The following is a 13,866-nucleotide window of genomic DNA, read 5'->3' as shown; positions in this document are numbered from 1 at the left end:
GCTTACTATTTTGCTGTATAAATAAGCCTAGTTCTGATAAGAGTCAAGAGTAAAACAAACAAACAAACAAACAAAAAACATGTTTAGGGCAGCCCTAAACCCCTGGGCCACATTGGGCCCAGGGCGTGATCCTAGGGACCCGGAATCGAGTCCCACGTCGGGCTCCCTGCATGGAGCCTGCTTCTCCCTGTGCCTGTGTTTCTGCCTCTCTCTCAGTCTCTCTCTCTCTCTCTCTCTCTTTCTCTCTCATAAATAAATAAAATCTCTTAAAAAAAAAAAAACACGTTTATCAACTGCGGGAAGTAGGGGTTGGTGGAGTTGGGGGGGACTTTCCCTTCGCTCATCCATACTAATAGACTGACATATTTATAAAACATAGGATATTTTTGTCCTTTTTCTCCCAAGTCATTAAAGATTTTAGTAGATTGTAAATCTCACAAATTCCCAGTTAGGAGATAATTGCTTAAATGAACTCTTAGACCTGCTCATTTTGACATTATCTGAATGCATAATAGCTAAGTTCTCTGCAAATTACCATAAAACCAGACTTCTGGGGGGATCCCTGGGTGGCTCAGCGGTTTGGCACCTGCCTTTGGCCCAGGGCGCGATCCTGGAGTCCCGGGATCGAGTCCCGCGTTGGGCTCCCGGCATGGAGCCTGCTTCTCCCTCCTCCTGAATCTCTGCCTCTCTTTCTCTCTATGTATATCATAAATAAATAAATAAATCTTTAAAAAAAAAAAAAAAAAACAGACTTCCAAAGGTCTGCTATATAGGTGTACCCTTTGGAGCACATTTTTGTATTTCAGAGCTCTGCAAAGTATTTTAATATCCCAGCTTCTGCCTTTTTAATACCTCAGACTGCCAAGGGTATGCACAAAAGTCATCTCTGACTACCAGTCAACAGAGCATTGAAGAAATTCAAGTTAAAATGTTTTTATATCAATAAAAATTTTTACAATAAAATGTTTTTATACCAGTTTTGCATGCACCTAAAGCCCAGTAATAGTGCTATTAATCACCAGCCCGGGTGGCTCAGCGGTTTAGCGCTGCCTTCAGCCCAGGGCGTGATCCTGGAGACCTGGGATCGAGTCCCACATCAGGCTCCCTGCATGGAGCCTGCTTCTCCCTCTGCCTGTGTCTCTGCCCCTCTCTCTCTGTCTCTCATGAATAAATAAATAAAATCTTTTTTTAAAAAAATCACCTGACTACAGCATTAATTAAAATAGAAAAAAATAACAAATCTTTTGCTAAGAACACAATATATTCTGGTGCCTTCTGGGCCTGAACCTCACTTTGTTGACAAGTTGCTTGGAAAAGAAATATGTGTATTTAGAATCAAAAGTGGAGATTAACACTAGAATGGGATTTTTTTTTTTTTAATTGGCAGGTATCTTTCATTTGAAGTATAGCTAAATCCAAATTATTTCAAAAGGACTGAGAAAATATGCTGGGAAAGATAGGATCCCATCCAACCTAATTTAGCCATGCTTCTTGAATTAGTTTGATATAGCACCATCTAGTGGAATGCTGCTATGTTTTTCTCTTTTTGGTTATTTAACTAACAAGAGTCTGAAGATAACTACGCTTACTCAGACAAACCATACTCCCTCCTTACTCCACCCCAAAAAGTATTCTTTGGATAAATAACTTTTTTTGCATCACTATTAGCAAGACAATATGCACTGCAGAATCATGTAGACATTGACAAGTTCCCATGCATGCAAGAAGCCTAGCCTACCCTGTGGTAAACTGTGCCCTCCACCAGTACTGAGCACAAGGTTGCCACTGGTGGTTTGGATTTGAAACAACAATCATTTTCCAGCTAAGATTCATTTCTGAGAGGATAAGCACTATATTCCATCCTTCTCCCCTTTTTATCTATTCTCTCATTCCTGTGACTGTCTTCAAGTTGCCTGTGGCTCACATTGCCAAGAGCTTTATGTTGCCAATCTTTCTGACCTTTCTCCATTTTTTTGCTTCTTTCTTATAGGAACTAAAGAAAACTTTATTTATAAGAATTACAAAATATTAAAATAACCTTTATAACATCCCACTATATGGTCAGACAGTCTTCTCCTGAAGGTTCCAAAGCTGCCTCAGCCTATATAATTTCTACAAAAATATTACCTATGCATATGTTATAACTTAAAGATGATCTAATACAGCAGCGCTCAAATAGGATGGGAGAAACATTTTCCCCCTGTCCTCAATTAGGGGATATTTAAAAATGTCTGGAGATATATATGGTTGCCACAACTGGATCATACTACTGGCATTTAGTGGTTGGAGCCATTGATGCTGCTAAACGTCCTACAAGACATAGAACAGTTCCCCTACAACAAAGTATTACTTAACCCAAAATGTCAGTTGTGCCAAGATTAAGAATTCTTGTTCTAAAATTATTTCCTGGGACACCTGGGTGGCTCAGCGGTTGAGCGTCTGCCTTCGGCTCACAGCATGATCCTGGAGTCCTGGGATAGAGTCCTTCATCAGGCTCCCTGCGTGGAGCCTGCTTCTCCCTCTGCATATGTCTCTGTCTCTCTCTCTCTGTGTCTCTCATGAAAAAATAAATAAAATCTTTAAAAAAATAAAATGATTTCCTTACTTTGGAGATAATGAGACTAAAGCCTAAAGAGGATAAATGAATTGCCAAGATTATATGATTTGTAACAGAGAGCCAACACTAGCATATAGTTCTTTGTATTATTTTTGAAGAATTTTTTTATTAGTTTTTTATTTGCGTGTACTTGACACAAAATGTTGCGTTAGTTTCAGACATACAATATAGTATAGTGATTCATCAAGTTTATATATTATGCTATGCTCACCCCAAGTGTAGCTACCATCTGTCACCATACAGCCCTATTATAATATCACTGACTATATCCCCTATGCTGTGCCTTTTAGTTCCATGACTTACTCATTCCGTAACTGGAACCCTGTATCTCCCGAGCCCATTTATCAATTTTGCCCATCCCACACCCCGACCCCTCTGGCAACTATCAATTTGTTCTCAGTATTTACAGGTATAATTATGCTTTTGTTTATTCATTTTTTTAAGATTCCACATATGAGAAAAATCATATGGTATTTGTCCTTCTCAGCCTGATTTATTTCACTCAGTATAATATTCTCTAGATCCATCCATGTTGCCACAAATGGTATGATCTTGTCCTTTTATGGCTGCATAATATTCTTCTGTGTGTGTGTGTGTGTGTGTGTGTGTACATACACACACTACATCTTCCTTATCCATTCATCTATTGTTAGACTCTTACGTTGCTTCCATATCTTGGCTATTGCAAATAACACTTTATTAAGCATAGGGGTGCATATATATTTTCATATATGTTTTTGTTTTCTTCAGGTAAATATCCAATAGTGGGATTATTGGATCATATGGTATTTCTATTTTTCATTTTTTGAGGAAACTCCATACTATTTTCCACAGTAACTGTACCAATTTACATCCCCACCAAGTGTTTTAGGGTTCTCTATTCTCTAATCTTAGTTAACATTTCTTTTTCTTGGGATGCCTGGGTAGCTCAGAGGTTGAACATCTGCCTCCAGCTCAGAGCATGGTCCTGGAGTCCCAGGATTGAGTCCTGCACCAGGCTCCCCTCAAGGAGCCTGCTTCTCCCTCTGCCTATGTCTCTTCCTCTGTGTGTTTGTGTGCCTCTCATGAATAAATAAGCAAAATCTTTTTTTTTAATTTGTTTTAAATTTCTTTTTCTTGTGATTTTTATTTTAACCATCATGACATGTGTAAGGTGATGTCTCACTGTGGCTTTGATTTGCATTTCCCTGATGATTAGTGATGTTGAGTATCTTTTCATGTGCCTATTGGCCATCTGGATGTCTTCTTTGCAAAAATGTCTATGCAGGTCTTCTACCCATTTTTTGAATTGGATTGTTTGGGAGGCTTTTTGGTGTTGAGTTGTATAAGTTCTTTAAATACTTTGGATATTAACCCTTTATCAGATATCATCTGCAAATATCTTCTTTCATTCAGTAGGTTGCCTTTTTTGTTTTGTTGATGGTTTCCTTCACTGTGCCAAAGCTTTTTATTTTGATGTAGTCCCAGAGTTCTTTGTACTTCTTATTGCACATCATGGGTCTCCAGAGAAACAGAACCAGTGGGATTTATATAAAGAGACATTTGAAGAAATTGGCACACACAATTGTAAGGACTGGGAGTCCAAAATCTGCAAGACAGGCTAGCAGGCTGGAGCCCCTGGGAAGAGGTGATTTTGCAGTCTTGAGCTCAAAGGTGATGTGAGGGCAGAAACATCCTTACTCAAAGGACCTCAGTCTTTTCTTTTACGGCCTTCAACTGCTTGGGTGAGATCCACCCATATCACGCAAGGGAATGTGCTTTACTGAAAATCTACTGCTTAAATATTAATCTCATCTAAAAAAAACCTTCACGGCAACATCTGGACTAGTGTTTGACCAAACAACGTGGTATCATAGCCTAGCCGACTTGACATATAAAATTATATGTTTTAGGGTCAGAAAGTCTTTAAGCAGATTTTAAAGCCTCCTCTACTACCTCTTAATAAATGACCTCTCTGAATTCTAATTTAAACAGGGATAAATAATACTACCTACCTTGGGGATAGATCCGGGAATTGTGGAACCTAAAGCTTAATAATATTTGGAGAACTCACTTTAAGAAAAGAAACACAAAATTATGAATATACAGTCAGTTCAACTCTGCATAGGTTCCATGCCCAATGTAGGGCTTGAAGTCAAGAGTAGCGTGCTCTACCAACTGAAGCAGCCAGAAGCCCCAAAATGACATAATGTTTAAAAGTTAACAAATTTTTCAAATATCACATAATGTAAGGGAAATTACATATTTTACTTACAGCTCTGTAATACTTTTACCTTACTTTTTAGGGGTTGCATACAAGTTGATTACCTCTTCATTTGACAATTTTGCAATAGAAAGAATAAAAAAATAATTTGGACTATCCTCTAGCATAGATGAAAAAAATTTTTTTTACACTTTACAGAGTTTTCCTTCAAATTCTTAACTCTTCAGCAGCAATGTAATTTTTAGGATTGTTGTCAACTTTGGAGAAACCTCTATTAAGTTGCTCTGATATCTAAACTATAACATTTCAAGGCATTTCAAGTTTTCTATGGAATGAGTCCTCTTAAATATTCTTTGAAATGACCATATATATTTATATTTTTTTTAAGATTTTATTTATTTATTCATGAGAGACACAGAGAGAGAGGCAGAGACACAGGCAGAGGGAGAAGCAGGCTCCATGTAGGGAGCCTGATGTGGGACTCGATCACGGGACTCCAAGATCATGCCCTGGGCCGAAGGGAGGCGCTTAACTGCTGAGCCACCCAGGCGTCCCTACCATATTTATATTTTTGCTAGAAAACACTCCAAACTGGAATGACCACCATTAATATAACTATATATAGAAGAGATGGCAAAGCACAAAAATATATCCCTTCACAAAATCCTTAACAAAATCTCAGAAATGCCCACTGCCACCCGATAGTTATAATCAGAGAAAATATAACTAAGGAACAGTTGAATTGGGAAGATAATCGTCTTATGATTATGGTTGAAATATTTAACTTTTGCAAATTTAACAGAAATATATACACATGTGAACATGTTGGAAGGTACTCATGCAAACAAACTTTATTAGCTTTATAGTGATCTGCCTCTAACCTAGTTCATTTGGGTTTCGTGAATTTTGAAAGAGGTGAAACAGGGGAAACTGCCTGCTATTTAAACAATCAACAAACGTCACTGAAGAATGATAAACAGAATTGTTGATAATCTTTTAGGATGGTTGATGGGTATGTGGGGATGTTCATTTTACTTTGTGGGCTTGAAATTTTATCTAATACAAAATCGTTTTTTAAGTCATTTGAGATGAAAATATATGTAAAATATTTTAACTGTTGTCTAAGCTGGAATTCCTCTGAATAGATCATAAAATAATTTCTAAGTCACCTCAATAATAATAGTTCATACTAAAAACGTGTATTCTTACACAAAAATTTGTAGTAGACACAGAAATAACTCATATAACTATTAAAAGTACTATAAGAACTCTAACAAAATTTGCTGTTTTTCTGAAATTTTCTTTTTTGTAGGTGTTGTAGGTATCTGAAATAAAACACTTCAGTTCTGAATTTGACATTGGATTTTGTTGGAGACTCTGCAGTGAGCACAGACACACATAGTGACAAGCTGTGAGACATCCGTAATAACGCTGACTCTTGATGGAGCAACAAGCTTGCTGAAGAAGCTGCATGTAGATTCCAGCTTAAATATCAGTGATGCATCAAACCGGAGAATTTCTAACAGTCAAATAAGCATGCAATATGCTTTCTTAGAAATATGCATTTTCCTGTCCCCAAATGCTTCTCTGTACAGCTAACTTAACACAATAGAGCTTTTATCATAGCAACAAAAACTTCAGCTCCTAAGATTTGTCATTGTCCTGGATCAATCACTGTACATTTATTATCACCAATGACTCCCCATTTTAGTTTTTGGATCTTCAGCATAAACACATATTTGGGAAAGTAAGTAGTGAAATAATCAATGTTCATGAATGTGAGGGCGGCAAAATTGGCCTAAAATCTGATAATCATACCTAACCAAGTAATGGTGTCTTCACAATGAAATTACAGAATTATTCTGTTACCTAAAAATAATCCAAAAGAAGTGAAAGCAGAATGACCTGTTTATTTTTTTTTTGACCTGTTTATTTTAATGTGAAGCTATTCCACTGCACTCTTGCAAAAGAAATAAACCCAAGGTTTTGTGAGTGTTAAAACAGTGCATCATCGATTTGAAAATTTTTTCTGTGTGTTTACATGCTTTTAACTTTTTATTGCCCACATACATTAAATATATATGTGTAACATAAAACATAAATGTCATCTAAAATATCCTATGTAAGATATAACATCCTCTGTATTTGGTTAGTTTTATTGCTATACTGCTTAGTTTTAACTGGTTTGATTTCATAATATCAGAAGAAAAAAGTATTGAAAACAAAATCACATGGGTTGGATAATCACACAAAAAGAAAAATACCATTTTGTAAAAAAAAAAAAAGAAAAAAAACATTTTGTGAATGAATGAAAGATAAAGCATTCTTCATCAAGAGGCTTCTCCTTTGATGTCAGCTTGCCACACATGACAACTTTGCAATAACAAGCCATGCTTCTTCAGTGTACAGGTTATGTTTAAACTTGGGAAAGAGGTCGCATATAATAGTTGGAAAGTTCAGAACTGCAGACCCAGAGAACATTCCATAATGCTGCTCAATAACAATGTGGTCATACAAAATAAATACGATTAAGGAAATAACTTCTGTTAACATTTGCTACTTTTACTTAAATATAAATAAATCCCATTGAAAACATAAGAAGTATTTGCTCATTTCTTATTAATTTATAAAATCTAGGGGGGGGAAATCCTTTCCTGGGCTGATTGCTTCTCTACTGACACGCATTAAGGCATTACTATTATAATTGCTTATGTGGCTCTTAACTTTTTTGTTTTCTAAAGAGCCACACTATGTATGATAAAGACAATAACCAGATTAAACATGCATGCTATGTAGGATATATACACACTATCCAGGAACATTAACATTTTTATTGAATGATTTTACTGGGATACATGTTATTTCCTTTAAAAAAAAAACTTCGTAGTATGTTTTCCCTACTAAATGTAAAATGCCTTTGCAAAACATAACTATTATTCAACTAGAATTCTATAGTCCTTCCTTAAAGTATTTTTAGATGTGTTAATATTCTTATGGATAATAGAATATACATATTGTTTCTAATTTAGCTTCACATATTGATTCTAAATGAGTTACAAATAAGAAAACTAATGAGACTGAATAGTGCCCAGAAAGCAATTGATATATATGCATGTGTGTATATATATGCATGTATTATATATTCACATACATGTAAATTTGGAATATGATTAAAGTAGAACCTCTCATAAGTAGGGAAAGGAAGGTTTATTCAATAAATGATCCTGAAGTAAATGGTGAATGTAAAATAATTATGTTCCTACTTCAAACTATATTCCATAAAGAATGCAAGATTAATAAAATGTAAAAATTGGACCGAACGTATAAAAGATACAAATATTTTTTATGTATCTGAAAGAGAAGGACTTTCTAAATCTGCAATTAACAAAAGTGTCAAAGAAAAACTTACTAATGTATAAGTTCTTACATGTATGTCCGCAGTCTTCCTATATGGAGATGATAGTTTCATTAAGATTTTTACCTAGTAGATGGAACTCTTAAAAAAAAAAAAATCTTTTTTTTAACCTTGTAATGAAATATGTGGTCAGTATTTTTATCTGTTCTATGACATCACTTTTATTTTTCTCATTAGTATTATTCATGCGATCGTCCTTATAGCTCTTTTCACATTTTTTCTTATAAAATCTTTGTGCTGATGTTGTGCCATAGCCTTTCTTCAACATTTATTTTATAATGACATGGTTTTTCTGGTCCAGCTTTTGCAGTTGCATTCATGGATGGTGGGAGGGGCCAGGGTTCCCTGCCAGGCTTCAGACCTTTCAAAGGCCCTCTCTTTGCTGTCATAGAGACCACTGATTCCAGCCAGGATGGCTCCTCTGAGAAGTATTTTGTGGAGCCCTGGTTGTTCCCTGTGGTCCTCTGACCCAAGCTGAGTCTGGAAGGATTTCTGTCACCAGCCCTGCATTCCCAGACCCTTCAGCAGCAGCAGCAAACAATACAGAGTCCTTGCACTTACCAAGGAGCCCATGATCTTTATGGAGTAAGATTCTGCTGGGTTGTTCTGAGATCCACTGCCAGGAGCCCTCTTAGATAGATCTGCTCTGTGCATTGTCTCTGCATCCCAACCTCATGACTTCTGCTGAAGCTCACCTTACCTTACCCTTCAGTTGTTAAATTTATGGGTTATAGAGTTTGCATTTCTGGATGAGTTTTTCCTTTTCAGGAAGTGTACTTTTACTGGTACTTTCTGAGATCTGCCACCCATGAGGGGCCTTGACATTTTCCTTGCAATTTCTGTACAATTAATTTCTTTCTTTTTTTTTAAGTTTTATTTATTTATTTTTAATTTATGATAGTCAGAGAGAGAGAGACAGAGACAGAGACAGAGACACAGGCAGAGGGAGTAGCAGGCTCCATGCACCGGGAGCCCAACGTGGGATTCGATCCCTGGTCTCCAGGATTGCGCCCTGGGCCAAAGGCAGGCGCTAAACCGCTGCGCCACCCAGGGATCCCTGTATAATTAATTTCTAACGTAACTTTTAAAAGTCCTTGGTTTCTGCAGGTATTATCTGTTGCCTATTTTACTAAATATGGCAGGGCAGGGCATTCTGCTGTTGCCTTTTGTTTTTCTCCTTGTTGCTTTATTTGATTTCTTAGAGTAAGGGAAAGGCAAATAATGCTTACCTGGATGTTCTCATCAGAGTTACACCCATTGTTGGTACTGTAGATTTGCTCACTCAGTTTAATATGATTCAGATGATCAACCAATTTTTTAGTATATCCTTTGCAATATTTGGGATATAATTAAACTAAATAATTACTTATTCATCTTAAATTCAAATTTATTTACATGTCCTATATTTTTATTGCCAAATCTGACAACCCTAGGCTTTAGGAGCATAATGAAATCCTAATTCTCATTCTTTTATTCAGAAAATGCTTTCCCATCCTCCTTGGGAGTTTCTTTTGATCATCTCTTTCCCTGATACCTTAAAATCGGGGAAATGAAAATATGCTTTGTTGTGCATCTCTTTTTATTCATTGTGTAGGGAAACATTATTGTCCTTTTCAATCTGGATACTTAGAGCTTTTAATTCTAGAAAATATATATGGGATATATTACATATAAAATATATATTTATAAATTATATATAATTTATATAAAGTGTATAATTATAAAATATATATAACCATATAATATATCTTATATAATATCTGTATTATATGTATTATATTAAATACTATTATGTAAACTCACAGTGACCCAGATAGTCCTGGTTATAATAATTCCTTTGATGATGGTGGAGATAATATATATCTCTTCCTTCTTCCACCCAAACTCTTCTTTGCATTGCTGTCCTTTAGGATTTATTAATTTTTAAAATATTTTTTAGCAAAGAATCAGGAGAAAAGTGAAATATCATTCAGTATTCTTTTTCACAAAATTCCTGATTATTTTTGTCATAATTACAAATGTATTCCTCTAAATGGATTTTTATTATTTATTTATTTATTTTTAAAGTAGGCCCCATGCTCAGTGTGGAGCCCAATACAGGGCTTGAACTCACAACCCTTATATCAAGACCTGGGCTCTGCCTGGAGCCCTAGAGCATTTCGATGCTCAATGTGGAGTCCAGTTGACTTGGGTTTCTCCTTCCTTCTCCCTCTGCCCTTCCTTCTGCTCTCTCTCTCAAATAAATAAGTAAGTCTTAAAAGAAAAAAAAAACTAAAAGGGATCATAGAATCTATTGCCTCATTTTACAGATGTGGAAGTTAATGCAGGAGAAGTTAAGAGTCCAGGTATTGTTGTGTTTCAGATACATAAGTTTAGCAGATTCATTACCTCTATGTAAGTGTGGTCTGCCTACAGAGGAAAACCCAAAGTAAGGGAAAAGGTAAATTAGGAGAATGAGAAATGAGTTTCTAGGCCCCCTGTAACATCTTAATTCATAAAACACTACAACAGACCCAGATCTCAAAGTAAAGCCTCAGGATACATTCCCCGCCCCCCAACAGTCAAAAAAGAAAACTTGCTTTGAGCCCTAAACCAATCAGCAAACAACATCCCCCTTTTCCAACCTTCCTATTATAATCAGTTCCCTACTTCACAAAACACCCACGAAGAGCACTTGATCAAAGTATTAATACTGTCTTTCTTTTTATTTATTTTGTCATAGGAGAAAAGACACTTATTCTGACCCATAAGCACCTAACACTTATTTTAAAAGTTCTCCCTCAGGGCACCTGGGTGACTCAGTTGGTTAAGCATCATTTCTTGATTTTGGATCAGATCATATCTCAGAATTGTGAGATTGAGCCCCACTTTGGGCTCTGCACTGGGCGTGAAGCCTGCTTAAGATTCGCTCCCTCCCTCTGCTTTCCTCCCCAACTCTCCCTCCCTCTCTCCAAAATAAACCTGTACACCTGGGTGGCTCAGTCAGTTGGGTGGCTGCCTTCAGCTCAGGTCATGATCTCAGGGGTCCTGGGATGGAGCCCTGCAGTGGGCTCGTTCCTCAGTAGGGAATCTGCTTCTCCCTCTTGCCTCTTCCCCTCCCCAGCTTATGCTCAAGTTCTCTCACTCTCTCAAACAAACGAATAAAATCTTTAAAAAAAAAAAAAAAAAAGGAAAGGAAAGAAAAAGAAAGAAAATGGAAAGATAAGCTACAGACTAGAAGAAAATATTTGCAAATCACATATTTGAATATGTGAATTTGAATATATTCAAAGAATTTGAATCCAGAATAAACAACTCTTAAAATTCAATAATAAGAAAACAATGTAAATAATGGGCAGAAGACTTTAACAGGCATGACCAAGAAGATATATGGATGGCAAATATATACATAAAAAGATTTTCAACATCTTTAGTAATTAAGTTAATACAAATTAAAATCACAATGTGACATTGCTACACACCTATTAGAATACCTAAAATGAAAAAGACTCTCCCAGGGGCACCTAGATGGCTCAGTCAGTTAAGAGTCTGATTTTGTTTGGCTCAGGTCATATGTCAGGGTCTTGGGATGGAGCCCTGCAGCAGGTTCCTTGCTCAGCTCGGAGTCTACTTGTCCTTCTTCCTCTGTTCCTCCCCCCAATGTGTGATCATGCTCGCTCTCTCTCTCTCTCTCTAATAAATAAATAAAATATTAAAGAAAAAGAAAAAAGACTATCCCTGCAACAATTTTTTTTAATATTTTTTATTTATTTATGACAGATACAGAGAGAGACAGAGGCAGAGACACAGGCAGAGGGAGAAGCAGGCTCCATGCACCGGGAGCCCGATGTGGGATTCGATCCCGGGTCTCCAGGATCACGCCCTGGGCCAAAGGCAGGCGCCAAACCGCTGCGCCACCCAGGGATCCCCTTGCAACAATTTTTGAATTGAAAGACATGAACGTATTTGGGCTACAGCCACATATTTATTGTTTGTTTTCCAAGAGTTTAACTGAATGAGTCTCACCTGCAACATTTCACAGTAGTGTTCCACTGAGCTCTCACCAGCATGTTAAAAAATTGTTCAAATGCAAATCTCTCCTAGACATCTAAGAAGTTTTAAAATGGTTAATTTACATGCAGCTTTTGGGTCTACCATCTTAGCAGATGTTTCTTTTTCTCAACTTTTATCTGCAAGTCCCAAATTTATTTGGTGCAGATGCACCTGCAGTTGTAGTGCACTTTGTGGAACATAAGCAATCAAATGCCATGTTCTCATTTAAACCAGCAAAAACAGGCCTCCAAAAGAGAAAGTAAATATCTGCTGCACTCAAATAACAGAGATAAAGTCAGCTGAAAAATTAACAGACAATATTTCTCCCAAAGAAATACCGCACTTGTAGAGGCAAGGTGACCTTGGTGACTACTGCTTTCTTATTTACACAATGAGAAAATTTGTTCTCTAAAATCATAGAGTAACAGCTTTGTTGTTTGAAAATCTATTGGTAAGAATGAAATATCCCTCCTTTGGCTGGTCATTGTGACACAGAGAACCAGCCTCATACCAAACTAAGTGCAGGGCTACAGATAGGGGGGTTCTGTGTCAACAATTAGTATCTATGTTAATTCTGTAGTTTCCAAGTTAACAGGACTCTGGATCTACTTTGTAGCCCAGATGTGACATGAACTCTTTGCACACAGACCTAACTGCCTTTGTACCTCAAAATACTGTTTCACCTCCCTCCCTTTCTTAAAATTTTCAAATAACTCTATTCCTTTGTCTTGTGATGTGCCTCATAGTTCCTCTGTTGCATGATCTCACTCATTGGAGGCCATAGCAAAATCAAAATTACAAAGGAAATTTGTGGGACTACAGATTTGTTAGGTGATCTTGGGCTCATAGGGCTAGGGGGAAAAGCTTTAAAATAATATCCTCAGAGGGCACCTGGGTGGCTTAGCAAGATAAGCATCTGCCTTTGGCTCAGGTCATGATCCTAGGGCCCTGGGATGGAGCCCCACCTAGGGTAGTCTGATCTCCTCTCCCACGTCCCTTGTGCTCTCTCGCTCTCTCTCAAATAAATAAAATCTTTAAAAAGTATATTATCAGTGGGGGATCCCTGGGTGGCTCAGCAGTTTAGCACCGCCTTCAGCCCAGGGTTGATCCTGGAGACTCAGGATTGAGTCCCGCGTCCGGCTCCCTGCATGGAGCCTGCTTCTCCCTCTGCCTGTGTCTCTGTGTCTCTCATGAATAAATAAAATCTTTTTTAAAAAATTATTATCAGTAAACCTTTGTTTTCATAAACTGTACCTGTTCACAATCATTCGTGTGTAAATATTGAAGAGAAAAAAGTGGGCCACTATTTTGGTAAGAAAGTGTCTGAGCACAGTTTAGCGCCTGCCTTTGGCCCAGGGCGCGATCCTGGAGCCCCGGATCGAGTCCCACGTGGGGCTCCCGGTGCATGGAGCCTGCTTCTCCCTCCTCCTGTGTCTCTGCTCTCATTCTCTCTCTCTCTCTATCATAAATAAATAAATAAATCTTAAAAAAAAAAGAAAGAGCATTTTAACACCACTAATCTACATCATCTAGATCAGTATTTGTACAAAAAAAGGAAAAAAGTAGAGAAAAGGTAGGGAGAGGGAAACGCTGATTGAG

The 13,866-nt window shown here is 37.2% G+C and overlaps 1 protein-coding gene across 6 annotated transcripts in view; it reads left to right on the top strand.

The window, feature by feature from the left end:
• BEND6 (BEN domain containing 6) overlaps positions 1-7,421 on the top strand; it is a 59,000-nt gene extending 51,579 nt beyond the window's left edge. For all 6 annotated transcript variants that reach the window (XM_077903573.1, XM_077903571.1, XM_077903575.1 and 3 more), the window contains one exon: positions 6,133-7,421. The gene's annotated coding sequence lies outside the window, so the exon portion shown is untranslated. The remainder of the gene's footprint in view (positions 1-6,132) is intronic.
• Positions 7,422-13,866: the final 6,445 nt, after the last annotated feature.

This window comes from Canis aureus, chromosome 7 (assembly GCF_053574225.1).
Source record: "Canis aureus isolate CA01 chromosome 7, VMU_Caureus_v.1.0, whole genome shotgun sequence".
In the NCBI taxonomy this organism is placed as follows: Eukaryota; Metazoa; Chordata; class Mammalia; order Carnivora; family Canidae; genus Canis; species Canis aureus.
The sequence above is the reverse complement of the archived record's forward strand: the minus strand, read 5'-3'. Positions and strand labels throughout refer to the sequence as shown.